The following is a 12,867-nucleotide window of genomic DNA, read 5'->3' on the forward strand; positions in this document are numbered from 1 at the left end:
CGCAACTCGATATCTCCAACCGGCTGGTCGGTAGAGCGATTCCCAACACCCCATAGAAACCGCAATGGGTGAAAATCGACTAAGTCCCAGAAATGGGTTTTCACCCAAAAACAGGGTGATGGAGACATTGCACGGAGTTGGCGTATATGGACGAAAGTTAGCCACGGTGGTGTTCTAACATCGGTGCTTGGGACGCAAAACCGTCGAACGCATGGTTTCGAGGCAATGTGCGAAAAACGGGCCAAAATGGTGCACGAACACAGGGGCACGCGCTATATCTGGCAGAAGGAGAACTCTGCGAGGTGTTGTGTGTATGGACGAAAAGTAGGCATTACAGAGTTGAGCAAACGCGCCCAGGACCGCAAAACGATATCTCCAACCGGCTGGTCGGTAGAGCGATTCCCAACACCCCATAGACACCCAAAAACAGGGTTTTCACCCAAAAACAGGGTGATGGAGACATTGCACGGAGTTGGCAAATATGGACGAAAGTTAGCCACGGTGGTGTTCTAACATCACTACTTGGGACGCAAAAGCGTCGGACGCATGGTTTCGAGGCAATGTGCGAAAAAGGGGCCAAAATGGTGCACGAACAAAGGGGCACGCGCTATATCTGGCAGAAGGAGAACTCTGCGAGGTGTTGTGTGTATCGACGAAAAGTAGGCATTACAGAGTTGAGCAAACGCGCCGAAGACCGCAAAACGATATCTCCAACCGGCTGGTCGGTAGAGCGATTCCCAACACCCCATAGACACCGCAATGGGTGAAAATCGGCTAAGTCCCAGAAATGGGTTTTCACCCAAAAACAGGGTGATGGAGACATTGCACGGAGTTGGCGTATATGGACGAAAGTTAGCCACGGTGGTGTTCTAACATCGGTGCTTGGGACGCAAAATCGTCGGACGCATGGTTTCGAGGCAATGTGCGAAAAACGGGCCAAAATGGTGCACGAACAAAGGGGCACGCGCTATATCTGGCAGAAGGAGAACTCTGCGAGGTGTTGTGTGTATGGACGAAAAGTAGGCATTACAGAGTTGAGCAAACGCGCCGAAGACCGCAAAACGATATCTCCAACCGGCTGGTCGGTAGAGCGATTCTCAATACCCCATAGAAACCGCAATGGGTGAAAATCGGCTAAGTCCCAGAAATGGGTTTTCACCCAAAAACAGGGTGATGGAGACATTGCACGGAGTTGGCGTATATGGACGAAAGTTAGCCACGGTGGTGTTCTAACATCGGTGCTTGGGACGCAAAACCGTCGGACGCATGGTTTCGAGGCAATGTGCGAAAAACGGGCCAAAATGGTGCACGAACAAAGGGGCACGCGCTATATCTGGCAGAAGGAGAACTCTGCGAGGTGTTGTGTGTATGGACGAAAGGTAGGCATTACGGAGTTGAGCAAACGCGCCGAAGACCGCAAAACGATATCTCCAACCGGCTGGTCGGTAGAGCGATTCCCAACACCCCATAGACACCGCAATGGGTGAAAATCGGCCAAGTCCCAGAAATGGGTTTTCACCCAAAAACAGGGTGATGGAGACATTGCACGGAGTTGGCGTATATGAACGAAAGTTAGCCACGGTGGTGTTCTAACATCACTACTTGGGACGCAAAAGCGTCGGACACATGGTTTCGAAGCGATGCGCGAAAAACGGGCCAAAATGGTGCACGAACAAAGGGGCACGCGCTATATCTGGCAGAAGGAGAACTCTGCGAGGTGTTGTGTGTATGGACGAAAAGTAGGCATTACGGAGTTGAGCAAACGCGCCGAAGACCGCAAAACGATATCTCCAACCGGCTGGTCGGTAGAGCGATTCCCAACACCCCATAGACACCGCAATGGGTGAAAATCGGCTAAGTCCCAGAAATGGGTTTTCACCCAAAAACAGGGTGATGGAGACATTGCACGGAGTTGGCGTATATGGACGAAAGTTAGCCACGGTGGTGTTCTAACATCGGTGCTTGGGACGCAAAACCGTCGAACGCATGGTTTCGAGGCAATGTGCGAAAAACGGGCAAAATGGTGCACGAACAAAGGGGCACGCGCTATATCTGGCAGAAGGAGAACTCTGCGAGGTGTTGTGTGTACGGACGAAAAGTAGGCATTACGGAGTTGAGCAAACGCGCCGAAGACCGCAACTCGATATCTCCAACCGGCTGGTCGGTAGAGCGATTCCCAACACCCCATAGACACCGCAATGGGTGAAAATCGGCTAAGTCCCAATATGTACCTTCAGAGGGGCATATCTCGAAAGCTACTCGTCAGATCGGGGCCAAATTCACAGAGAAGACACATGTCGAGGAGTTGTTTCGGATAAGCGATAGTGGTTTTTGGGTGAAAATGTACCCCTAAACCTTGTACAGAGAGGACCCCTTCCGTAGAGCAAAATCCTGAAGGTCGGGGTCGCGCAAGGGTCGACATGGGTCGAGGTGGACTATCATGCGAAACCACTTTTTTCGGTCCCTACGGTGCCCCTAGATGATGAAAAGTACAATCCGAGGATGATTACGAACACTTTTGTGCACCCCCTTCCGTAGAGCAAAATCCTGAAGGTCGGGGTTGCGCACAAGTAGACCCCCTTCCGTAGAGCAAAATCCTGAAGGTCGGGGTCGCGCAAGGGTCGACATGGGTCGAGGTGGACTATCATGCGAAACCACTTTTTTCGGTCCCTACGGTGCCCCTAGATGATGAAAAGTACAATCCGAGGTTGATTACGAACACTTTTGTGCACCCCCTTCCGTAGAGCAAAATCCTGAAGGTCGGGGTTGCGTACAAGTAGACCCCCTTCCGTAGAGCAAAATCCTGAAGGTCGGGGTTGCGCACAAGTAGACCCCCTTCCGTAGAGCAAAATCCTGAAGGTCGGGGTCGCGCAAGGGTCGACATGGGTCGAGGTGGACTATCATGCGAAACCACTTTTTTCGGTCCCTACGGTGCCCCTAGATGATGAAAAGTACAATCCGAGGTTGATTACGAACACTTTTGTGCACCCCCTTCCGTAGAGCAAAATCCTGAAGGTCGGGGTTGCGCACAAGTAGACCCCCTTCCGTAGAGCAAAATCCTGAAGGTCGGGGTTGCGTACAAGTAGACCCCCTTCCGTAGAGCAAAATCCTGAAGGTCGGGGTTGCGCACAAGTAGACCCCCTTCCGTAGAGCAAAATCCTGAAGGTCGGGGTCGCGCAAGGGTCGACATGGGTCGAGGTGGACTATCATGCGAAACCACTTTTTTCGGTCCCTACGGTGCCCCTAGATGATGAAAAGTACAATCCGAGGTTGATTACGAACACTTTTGTGCACCCCCTTCCGTAGAGCAAAATCCTGAAGGTCGGTGTCGCGCAAGGGTCGACATGGGTCGAGGTGGACTATCATGCGAAACCACTTTTTTCGGTCCCTACGGTGCCCCTAGATGATGAAAAGTACAATCCGAGGTTGATTACGAACACTTTTGTGCACCCCCAAAAATGACCAAAATCCTGAAGGTCGGGTTCTCGGGGCGGTCGAGGCCCTCTGACGTGCACGAAAAACCGGTACCCACGCCGAGCTTCAGAATTTGGTCTCCAGAGACTAAGTCCCAACCGAAACTGGCAACCCACAAAAGTGTACCAAGGAGTGGTCGGATCGAGTTACAGTGTTCGAGAGTATTGACGAGCATGGTTATACGCAACTTTTTGCTAAAGGTGTCCAAGACCGTCAGACCCTTACTCACGGAGATATAAGACACGTGCGTGGTTGCTCGTGCCGAGCTTCAGAAATGTTGCTCCAGAGACTAAGTCCCAGAAAACCTTCCGACCCCAAAAACTCCCAGAAGGAGTCGTCGGATCGTTTCGCGATGTTCTAGTGAAATGTTCAGCTCGACGAAATGCAACTTTTACCTAAAGGGGTTCAAGACCGTCAGACGCTTAGGTACGGAGATACGGGCATGGGTCGGTTTTCCCCATACAAAATACCCCATGGAAAACTGCAAAACCCCAAAACAGGTCGAAGGAGTGGTCGGATCGTTTCGTGGTGTTCTACTGACTTTTTAGGCTTACCGAGACACAACTTTCCGCAGAAGGGTGCAAAACTGTCAGACTCATAGTTTCGGAGATACAAGCATGGGTCATGTTTGCTCGTGCCGAGCTTCAGAATTTTCCATGGCCAAAAAGCCCTAGAATTTGACATTTCACTATTATAGGGAGGTATGGTTGTACTGAGTCGTCATAGAAAGTTTAGCCTCCTCATGTAAACTGACGATTCGATATCAGGGAGGTCGGGAGTTGTCGAAAAGAGACCCTAGGACCTAATACTAGACTCATGTAGTGGCAAGGTGTTTCGGCCCGTGGGTGACGGTTGTATGAAATTTGGGTGACGGCAACTACGACTGGTTCTGGTACCGGGAAGGTGTGTCCTGGTGTCCGGAGGCGTTTTAACGGTAGCTGGGCGGTCGGAACGGTGACCTAGGGTGGTTTTGGGTGAAATCAACTACCTCCACCGATGGTCAACCAGAGGCTAGTGGTACATGGAAAACACCCTGGGAAGGTGTCCCAGGGCTCGGAGTAGTAGTAATAAGGGATGCCGCTGTCTCTAGGTCGCGGAACCACTGTGCTTGCCTGCAACACAGTCCTAGGGAGAGCGGCCGAAAGGTTCCGCACGGTGACTTGCACCCACCGGGAAAGGGGTCAAGTAGCCAAGAGGTGTCCAACCAAGGGTTAGTGGTACATGGAAAACACCCTGGGACACCTTCCCAGGGCTCGGAGTAGAGTGACTTGCACCCACCGGGAATCCACCGGCCCTCCACACGGGGGTCATCACGCGTGTGCGTAAGGTACCTGCAGCAGGTGCAGGTGCCTGGGTGCGTGCCATGGTGATGATGGTACCACCTAGTCGGGAGTGTGCGGGAGTCACACACCGGCTGCGCGCCACCTGTGGGAGCTTGCTCCTGCAAGGTGCCGCAAGTCGCTTGGGTAAGGCGACGCTGCACATACGTGGTGCTATGTGCAGAAGGGTGTGCTGCTGTGGTGTGTCCTAGTGGGTGGTGTGCTTGTGCCTCAGACATGGGGTGCATGTGCGCTACTGGCTGGGGTGCACCATAGCTACCCGAATGGAGCGATAGAGAGGAGGTGAGCTTTAGCGGGTCAAGTCCATTGGGCTTGATCCGCGAAAAGCACCAAGTCCCGAAAGTCGAAGCCCGAGTTGCTATGGTGTGCGAAAAGCTGCATTTAATGTTGAAAAAAAGTACAAGTCCCAAAACTTGACTTCCCGAAAAATTTCAACTAGTTGCATAGCACCAGGCGTACACACGGAGGAGATTGTTGCGAGACGAACACGCTGTTGGAAGACAACCGAATGCACGCGGGATTGCTCACGGAGCAAGCGCAAGCACGCGAAACAGCTTGCACGGGTGATGGACCACATTGGACGAGTGACGGTTACCGGTTACCAGTGGGTTAGCCATGTTGTAACGGGCTAAGAGGCCTGTTAAGCCAGAGTGTACGGAGTTCAGATGGCTAGGTGCGCACGCAGGCATCGAGGTTTTGATGGTTTGCGCAGAGTTGTAGCACGGCAGAGAGCGCGCCGGAGCAGTTTCAGTCCAATCGGACGATGCGCGGGTGTTTTACAGAACATTGAAAGTTGTATGGAAGCAAACCCCTGGAAGTATGCAATATATAGGAAAACACGAAATACTCTCGGATGGAGGTGTCTGAGAAGTTTGGCGTATATCGACGAAAGTTAGCCACGGTGGTGTTCTAACATCACTACTTGGGACGCAAAACCGTCGGACGCATGGTTTCGAAGCGATGTGCGAAAAACGGGCCAAAATGGTGCACGAACAAAGGGGCACGCGCTATATCTGGCAGAAGGAGAACTCTGCGAGGTGTTGTGTGTACGGACGAAAAGTAGGCATTACGGAGTTGAGCAAACGCGCCGAAGACCGGGAATCGATATCTCCAACCGGCTGGTCAGTAGAGCGATTCCCAACACCCCATAGACACCGCAATGGGTGAAAATCGCCTCAGTCCCAGAAATGGGTTTTCACCCAAAAACAGGGTGATGGAGACATTGCACGGAGTTGGCGTATATGGACGAAAGTTAGCCACGGTAGTGTTCTAACATCGGTGCTTGGGACGCAAAACCGTCGAACGCATGGTTTCGAGGCAATGTGCGAAAAACGGGCCAAAATGGTGCACGAACAAAGGGGCACGCGCTATATCTGGCAGAAGGAGAACTCTGCGAGGTGTTGTGTGTATGGACGAAAAGTAGGCATTACGGAGTTGAGCAAATGCGCCGAAGACCGGGAATCGATATCTCCAACCGGCTGGTCGGTAGAGCGATTCCCAACACCCCATAGACACCGCAATGGGTGAAAATCGGCTAAGTCCCAATATGTACCTTCAGAGGGGCATATCTCAAAAACTACTCGTCATATCGGGGCCAAAATCACAGAGAAAACACATGTCGAGGAGTTGTTTCGGTTGAGCGATAGTGGTTTTTGGGCGAAAATGTACCCCTAAACCTTGTACAGAGAGGACCCCTTCCGTAGAGCAAAATCCTGAAGGTCGGGGTCGCGCAAGGGTCGACATGGGTCGAGGTGGACTATCATGCGAAACCACTTTTTTCGGTCCCTACGGTGCCCGTAGATGATGAAAAGTACAATCCGAGGTTGATTACGAACACTTTTGTGCACCCCCTTCCGTAGAGCAAAATCCTGAAGGTCGGGGTCGCGCAAGGGTCGACATGGGTCGAGGTGGACTATCATGCGAAACCACTTTTTTCGGTCCCTACGGTGCCCCTAGATGATGAAAAGTACAATCCGAGGTTGATTACGAACACTTTTGTGCACCCCCTTCCGTAGAGCAAAATCCTGAAGGTCGGGGTCGCGCAAGGGTCGACATGGGTCGAGGTGGACTATCATGCGAAACCACTTTTTTCGGTCCCTACGGTGCCCCTAGATGATGAAAAGTACAATCCGAGGTTGATTACGAACACTTTTGTGCACCCCCTTCCGTAGAGCAAAATCCTGAAGGTCGGGGTCGCACAAGTGTGCACCCCCTTCCGTAGAGCAAAATCCTGAAGGTCGGGGTCGCGCAAGGGTCGACATGGGTCGAGGTGGACTATCATGCGAAACCACTTTTTTCGGTCCCTACGGTGCCCCTAGATGATGAAAAGTACAATCCGAGGTTGATTACGAACACTTTTGTGCACCCCCTTCCGTAGAGCAAAATCCTGAAGGTCGGGGTTGCGCACAAGTAGACCCCCTTCCGTAGAGCAAAATCCTGAAGGTCGGGGTCGCGCAAGGGTCGACATGGGTCGAGGTGGACTATCATGCGAAACCACTTTTTTCGGTCCCTACGGTGCCCCTAGATGATGAAAAGTACAATCCGAGGTTGATTACGAACACTTTTGTGCACCCCCTTCCGTAGAGCAAAATCCTGAAGGTCGGGGTCGCGCAAGGGTCGACATGGGTCGAGGTGGACTATCATGCGAAACCACTTTTTTCGGTCCCTACGGTGCCCCTAGATGATGAAAAGTACAATCCGAGGTTGATTACGAACACTTTTGTGCACCCCCTTCCGTAGAGCAAAATCCTGAAGGTCGGGGTCGCACAAGTGTGCACCCCCTACCGTAGAGCAAAATCCTGAAGGTTGGGGTCGCGCAAGGGTCGACATGGGTCGAGGTGGACTATCATGCGAAACCACTTTTTTCGGTCCCTACGGTGCCCCTAGATGATGAAAAGTACAATCCGAGGTTGATTACGAACACTTTTGTACACCCCCTTCCGTAGAGCAAAATCCTGAAGGTCGGGGTCGCGCAAGGGTCGACATGGGTCGAGGTGGACTATCATGCGAAACCACTTTTTTCGGTCCCTACGGTGCCCCTAGATGATGAAAAGTACAATCCGAGGTTGATTACGAACACTTTTGTGCACCCCCTTCCGTAGAGCAAAATCCTGAAGGTCGGGGTTGCGCACAAGTAGACCCCCTTCCGTAGAGCAAAATCCTGAAGGTCGGGGTCGCGCAAGGGTCGACATGGGTCGAGGTGGACTATCATGCGAAACCACTTTTTTCGGTCCCTACGGTGCCCCTAGATGATGAAAAGTACAATCCGAGGTTGATTACGAACACTTTTGTGCACCCCCTTCCGTAGAGCAAAATCCTGAAGGTCGGGGTCGCGCAAGGGTCGACATGGGTCGAGGTGGACTATCATGCGAAACCACTTTTTTCGGTCCCTACGGTGCCCCTAGATGATGAAAAGTACAATCCGAGGTTGATTACGAACACTTTTGTGCACCCCCTTCCGTAGAGCAAAATCCTGAAGGTCGGGGTCGCGCAAGGGTCGACATGGGTCGAGGTGGACTATCATGCGAAACCACTTTTTTCGGTCCCTACGGTGCCCCTAGATGATGAAAAGTACAATCCGAGGTTGATTACGAACACTTTTGTGCACCCCCTTCCGTAGAGCAAAATCCTGAAGGTCGGGGTCGCGCAAGGGTCGACATGGGTCGAGGTGGACTATCATGCGAAACCACTTTTTTCGGTCCCTACGGTGCCCCTAGATGATGAAAAGTACAATCCGAGGTTGATTACGAACACTTTTGTGCACCCCCTTCCGTAGAGCAAAATCCTGAAGGTCGGGGTCGCACAAGTGTGCACCCCCTTCCGTAGAGCAAAATCCTGAAGGTCGGGGTCGCGCAAGGGTCGACATGGGTCGAGGTGGACTATCATGCGAAACCACTTTTTTCGGTCCCTACGGTGCCCCTAGATGATGAAAAGTACAATCCGAGGTTGATTACGAACACTTTTGTGCACCCCCTTCCGTAGAGCAAAATCCTGAAGGTCGGGGTTGCGCACAAGTAGACCCCCTTCCGTAGAGCAAAATCCTGAAGGTCGGGGTCGCGCAAGGGTCGACATGGGTCGAGGTGGACTATCATGCGAAACCACTTTTTTCGGTCCCTACGGTGCCCCTAGATGATGAAAAGTACAATCCGAGGTTGATTACGAACACTTTTGTGCACCCCCTTCCGTAGAGCAAAATCCTGAAGGTCGGGGTCGCGCAAGGGTCGACATGGGTCGAGGTGGACTATCATGCGAAACCACTTTTTTCGGTCCCTACGGTGCCCCTAGATGATGAAAAGTACAATCCGAGGTTGATTACGAACACTTTTGTGCACCCCCTTCCGTAGAGCAAAATCCTGAAGGTCGGGGTCGCACAAGTGTGCACCCCCTACCGTAGAGCAAAATCCTGAAGGTTGGGGTCGCGCAAGGGTCGACATGGGTCGAGGTGGACTATCATGCGAAACCACTTTTTTCGGTCCCTACGGTGCCCCTAGATGATGAAAAGTACAATCCGAGGTTGATTACGAACACTTTTGTACACCCCCTTCCGTAGAGCAAAATCCTGAAGGTCGGGGTCGCGCAAGGGTCGACATGGGTCGAGGTGGACTATCATGCGAAACCACTTTTTTCGGTCCCTACGGTGCCCCTAGATGATGAAAAGTACAATCCGAGGTTGATTACGAACACTTTTGTGCACCCCCTTCCGTAGAGCAAAATCCTGAAGGTCGGGGTTGCGCACAAGTAGACCCCCTTCCGTAGAGCAAAATCCTGAAGGTCGGGGTCGCGCAAGGGTCGACATGGGTCGAGGTGGACTATCATGCGAAACCACTTTTTTCGGTCCCTACGGTGCCCCTAGATGATGAAAAGTACAATCCGAGGTTGATTACGAACACTTTTGTGCACCCCCTTCCGTAGAGCAAAATCCTGAAGGTCGGGGTCGCGCAAGGGTCGACATGGGTCGAGGTGGACTATCATGCGAAACCACTTTTTTCGGTCCCTACGGTGCCCCTAGATGATGAAAAGTACAATCCGAGGTTGATTACGAACACTTTTGTGCACCCCCTTCCGTAGAGCAAAATCCTGAAGGTCGGGGTCGCACAAGTGTGCACCCCCTTCCGTAGAGCAAAATCCTGAAGGTCGGGGTCGCGCAAGGGTCGACATGGGTCGAGGTGGACTATCATGCGAAACCACTTTTTTCGGTCCCTACGGTGCCCCTAGATGATGAAAAGTACAATCCGAGGTTGATTACGAACACTTTTGTGCACCCCCTTCCGTAGAGCAAAATCCTGAAGGTCGGGGTCGCGCAAGGGTCGACATGGGTCGAGGTGGACTATCATGCGAAACCACTTTTTTCGGTCCCTACGGTGCCCCTAGATGATGAAAAGTACAATCCGAGGTTGATTACGAACACTTTTGTGCACCCCCTTCCGTAGAGCAAAATCCTGAAGGTCGGGGTTGCGCACAAGTAGACCCCCTTCCGTAGAGCAAAATCCTGAAGGTCGGGGTCGCGCAAGGGTCGACCCCCTTCCGTAGAGCAAAATCCTGAAGGTCGGGGTCGCGCAAGGGTCGACATGGGTCGAGGTGGACTATCATGCGAAACCACTTTTTTCGGTCCCTACGGTGCCCCTAGATGATGAAAAGTACAATCCGAGGTTGATTACGAACACTTTTGTGCACCCCCTTCCGTAGAGCAAAATCCTGAAGGTCGGGGTCGCACAAGTGTGCACCCCCTTCCGTAGAGCAAAATCCTGAAGGTCGGGGTCGCGCAAGGGTCGACATGGGTCGAGGTGGACTATCATGCGAAACCACTTTTTTCGGTCCCTACGGTGCCCCTAGATGATGAAAAGTACAATCCGAGGTTGATTACGAACACTTTTGTGCACCCCCTTCCGTAGAGCAAAATCCTGAAGGTCGGGGTTGCGCACAAGTAGACCCCCTTCCGTAGAGCAAAATCCTGAAGGTCGGGGTCGCGCAAGGGTCAACATGGGTCGAGGTGGACTATCATGCGAAACCACTTTTTTCGGTCCCTACGGTGCCCCTAGATGATGAAAAGTACAATCCGAGGTTGATTACGAACACTTTTGTGCACCCCCTTCCGTAGAGCAAAATCCTGAAGGTCGGGGTTGCGCACAAGTCGACCCCAAAAACTCCCAGAAGGAGGCGTCGGATCGTTTCGCGATGTTCTAGTGAAATGTTCAGCTCGACGGAATGCAACTTTTATCTAAAGGGGTCCAAGACCGTCAGACGCTTAGGTACGGAGATACGGGCATGGGTCGGTTTTCCCCATACAAAATACCCCATGGAAAACTGCAAAACCCAAAAACAGGTCGAAGGAGTGGTCGGATCGTTTCGTGGTGTTCTAGTGAAATGTTCCATTCGATAGGGCGCAACTTTTTGCTAAAGGTGTCCAAGACCGTCAGACCCTTACTTACGGAGATATAAGACACGTGCGTGGTTGCTCGTGCCGAGCTTCAGAAATGTTGCTCCAGAGACTAAGTCCCAGAAAACCTTCCGACCCCAAAAACTCCCAGAAGGAGTCGTCGGATCGTTTCGCGATGTTCTAGTGAAATGTTCAGCTCAACGGAATGCAACTTTTACCTAAAGGGGTCCAAGACCGTCAGACGCTTAGGTACGGAGATACGGGCATGGGTCGGTTTTCCCCATACAAAATACCCCATGGAAAACTGCAAAACCCCAAAACAGGTCGAAGGAGTGGTCGGATCGTTTCGTGGTGTTCTAGTGAAATGTTCCATTCAATAGGGCGCAACTTTTTGCTAAAGGTGTCCAAGACCGTCAGACCCTTACTTACGGAGATATAAGACACGTGCGTGGTTGCTCGTGCCGAGCTTCAGAATTGTTGCTCCAGAGACTAAGTCCCAGAAAACCTTCGGACCCCAAAAACTCCCAGAAGGAGTCGTCGGATCGTTTCGCGATGTTCTAGTGAAATGTTCAGCTCGACAAAATGCAACTTTTACCTAAAGGGGTCCAAGACCGTCAGACGCTTAGGTACGGAGATACGGGCATGGGTCGGTTTTCCCCATACAAAATACCCCATGGAAAACTGCAAAACCCCAAAACAGGTCGAAGGAGTGGTCGGATCGTTTCGTGGTGTTCTACTGACTTTTTAGGCTTACCGAGACACAACTTTCCGCAGAAGGGTGCAAAACTGTCAGACTCATAGTTTCGGAGATACAAGCATGGGTCATGTTTGCTCGTGCCGAGCTTCAGAATTTTCCATGGCCAAAAAGCCCTAGAATTTGACATTTCACTATTATAGGGAGGTATGGTTGTACTGAGTCGTCATAGAAAGTTTAGCCTCCTCATGTAAACTGACGATTCGATATCAGGGAGGTCGGGAGTTGTCGAAAAGAGACCCTAGGACCTAATACTAGACTCATGTAGTGGCAAGGTGTTTCGGCCCGTGGGTGACGGTTGTATGAAATTTGGGTGACGGCAACTACGACTGGTTCTGGTACCGGGAAGGTGTGTCCTGGTGTCCGGAGGCGTTTTAACGGTAGCTGGGTGGTCGGAACGGTGACCTAGGGTGGTTTTGGGTTAAATCACCTACCACCACCGATGGTCAACCAGAGGCTAGTGGTACATGGAAAACACCCTGGGAAGGTGTCCCAGGGCTCGGAGTAGTAGTAACAAGGGATGCCGCTGTCTCTAGGTCGCGGAACCACTGTGCTTGCCTGCAACACAGTCCTAGGGAGAGCGGCCGAAAGGTTCCGCACGGTGACTTGCACCCACCGGGAAAGGGGTCAAGTAGCCAAGAGGTGTCCAACCACGGGTTAGTGGTACATGGAAAACACCCTGGGAAGGTGTCCCAGGGCTCGGAGTAGAGTGACTTGCACCCACCGGGAAAGGGGTCAAGTAGCCAAGAGGTGTCCAACCAAGGGTTAGTGGTACATGGAAAACACCCTGGGAAGGTGTCCCAGGGCTCGGAGTAGAGTGACTTGCACCCACCGGGAAAGGGGTCAAGTAGCCAAGAGGTGTCAGAACTCGTAGATCTTGAGGAGACGGTGCTTAGCACCGGCACGTTGTTACTTCTTGAGTG

The sequence above is a fragment of the Anopheles nili genome, unplaced genomic scaffold, assembly GCF_943737925.1.
Source record: "Anopheles nili unplaced genomic scaffold, idAnoNiliSN_F5_01 U_low_cov_2, whole genome shotgun sequence".
Classification (NCBI taxonomy): domain Eukaryota; kingdom Metazoa; phylum Arthropoda; class Insecta; order Diptera; family Culicidae; genus Anopheles; species Anopheles nili.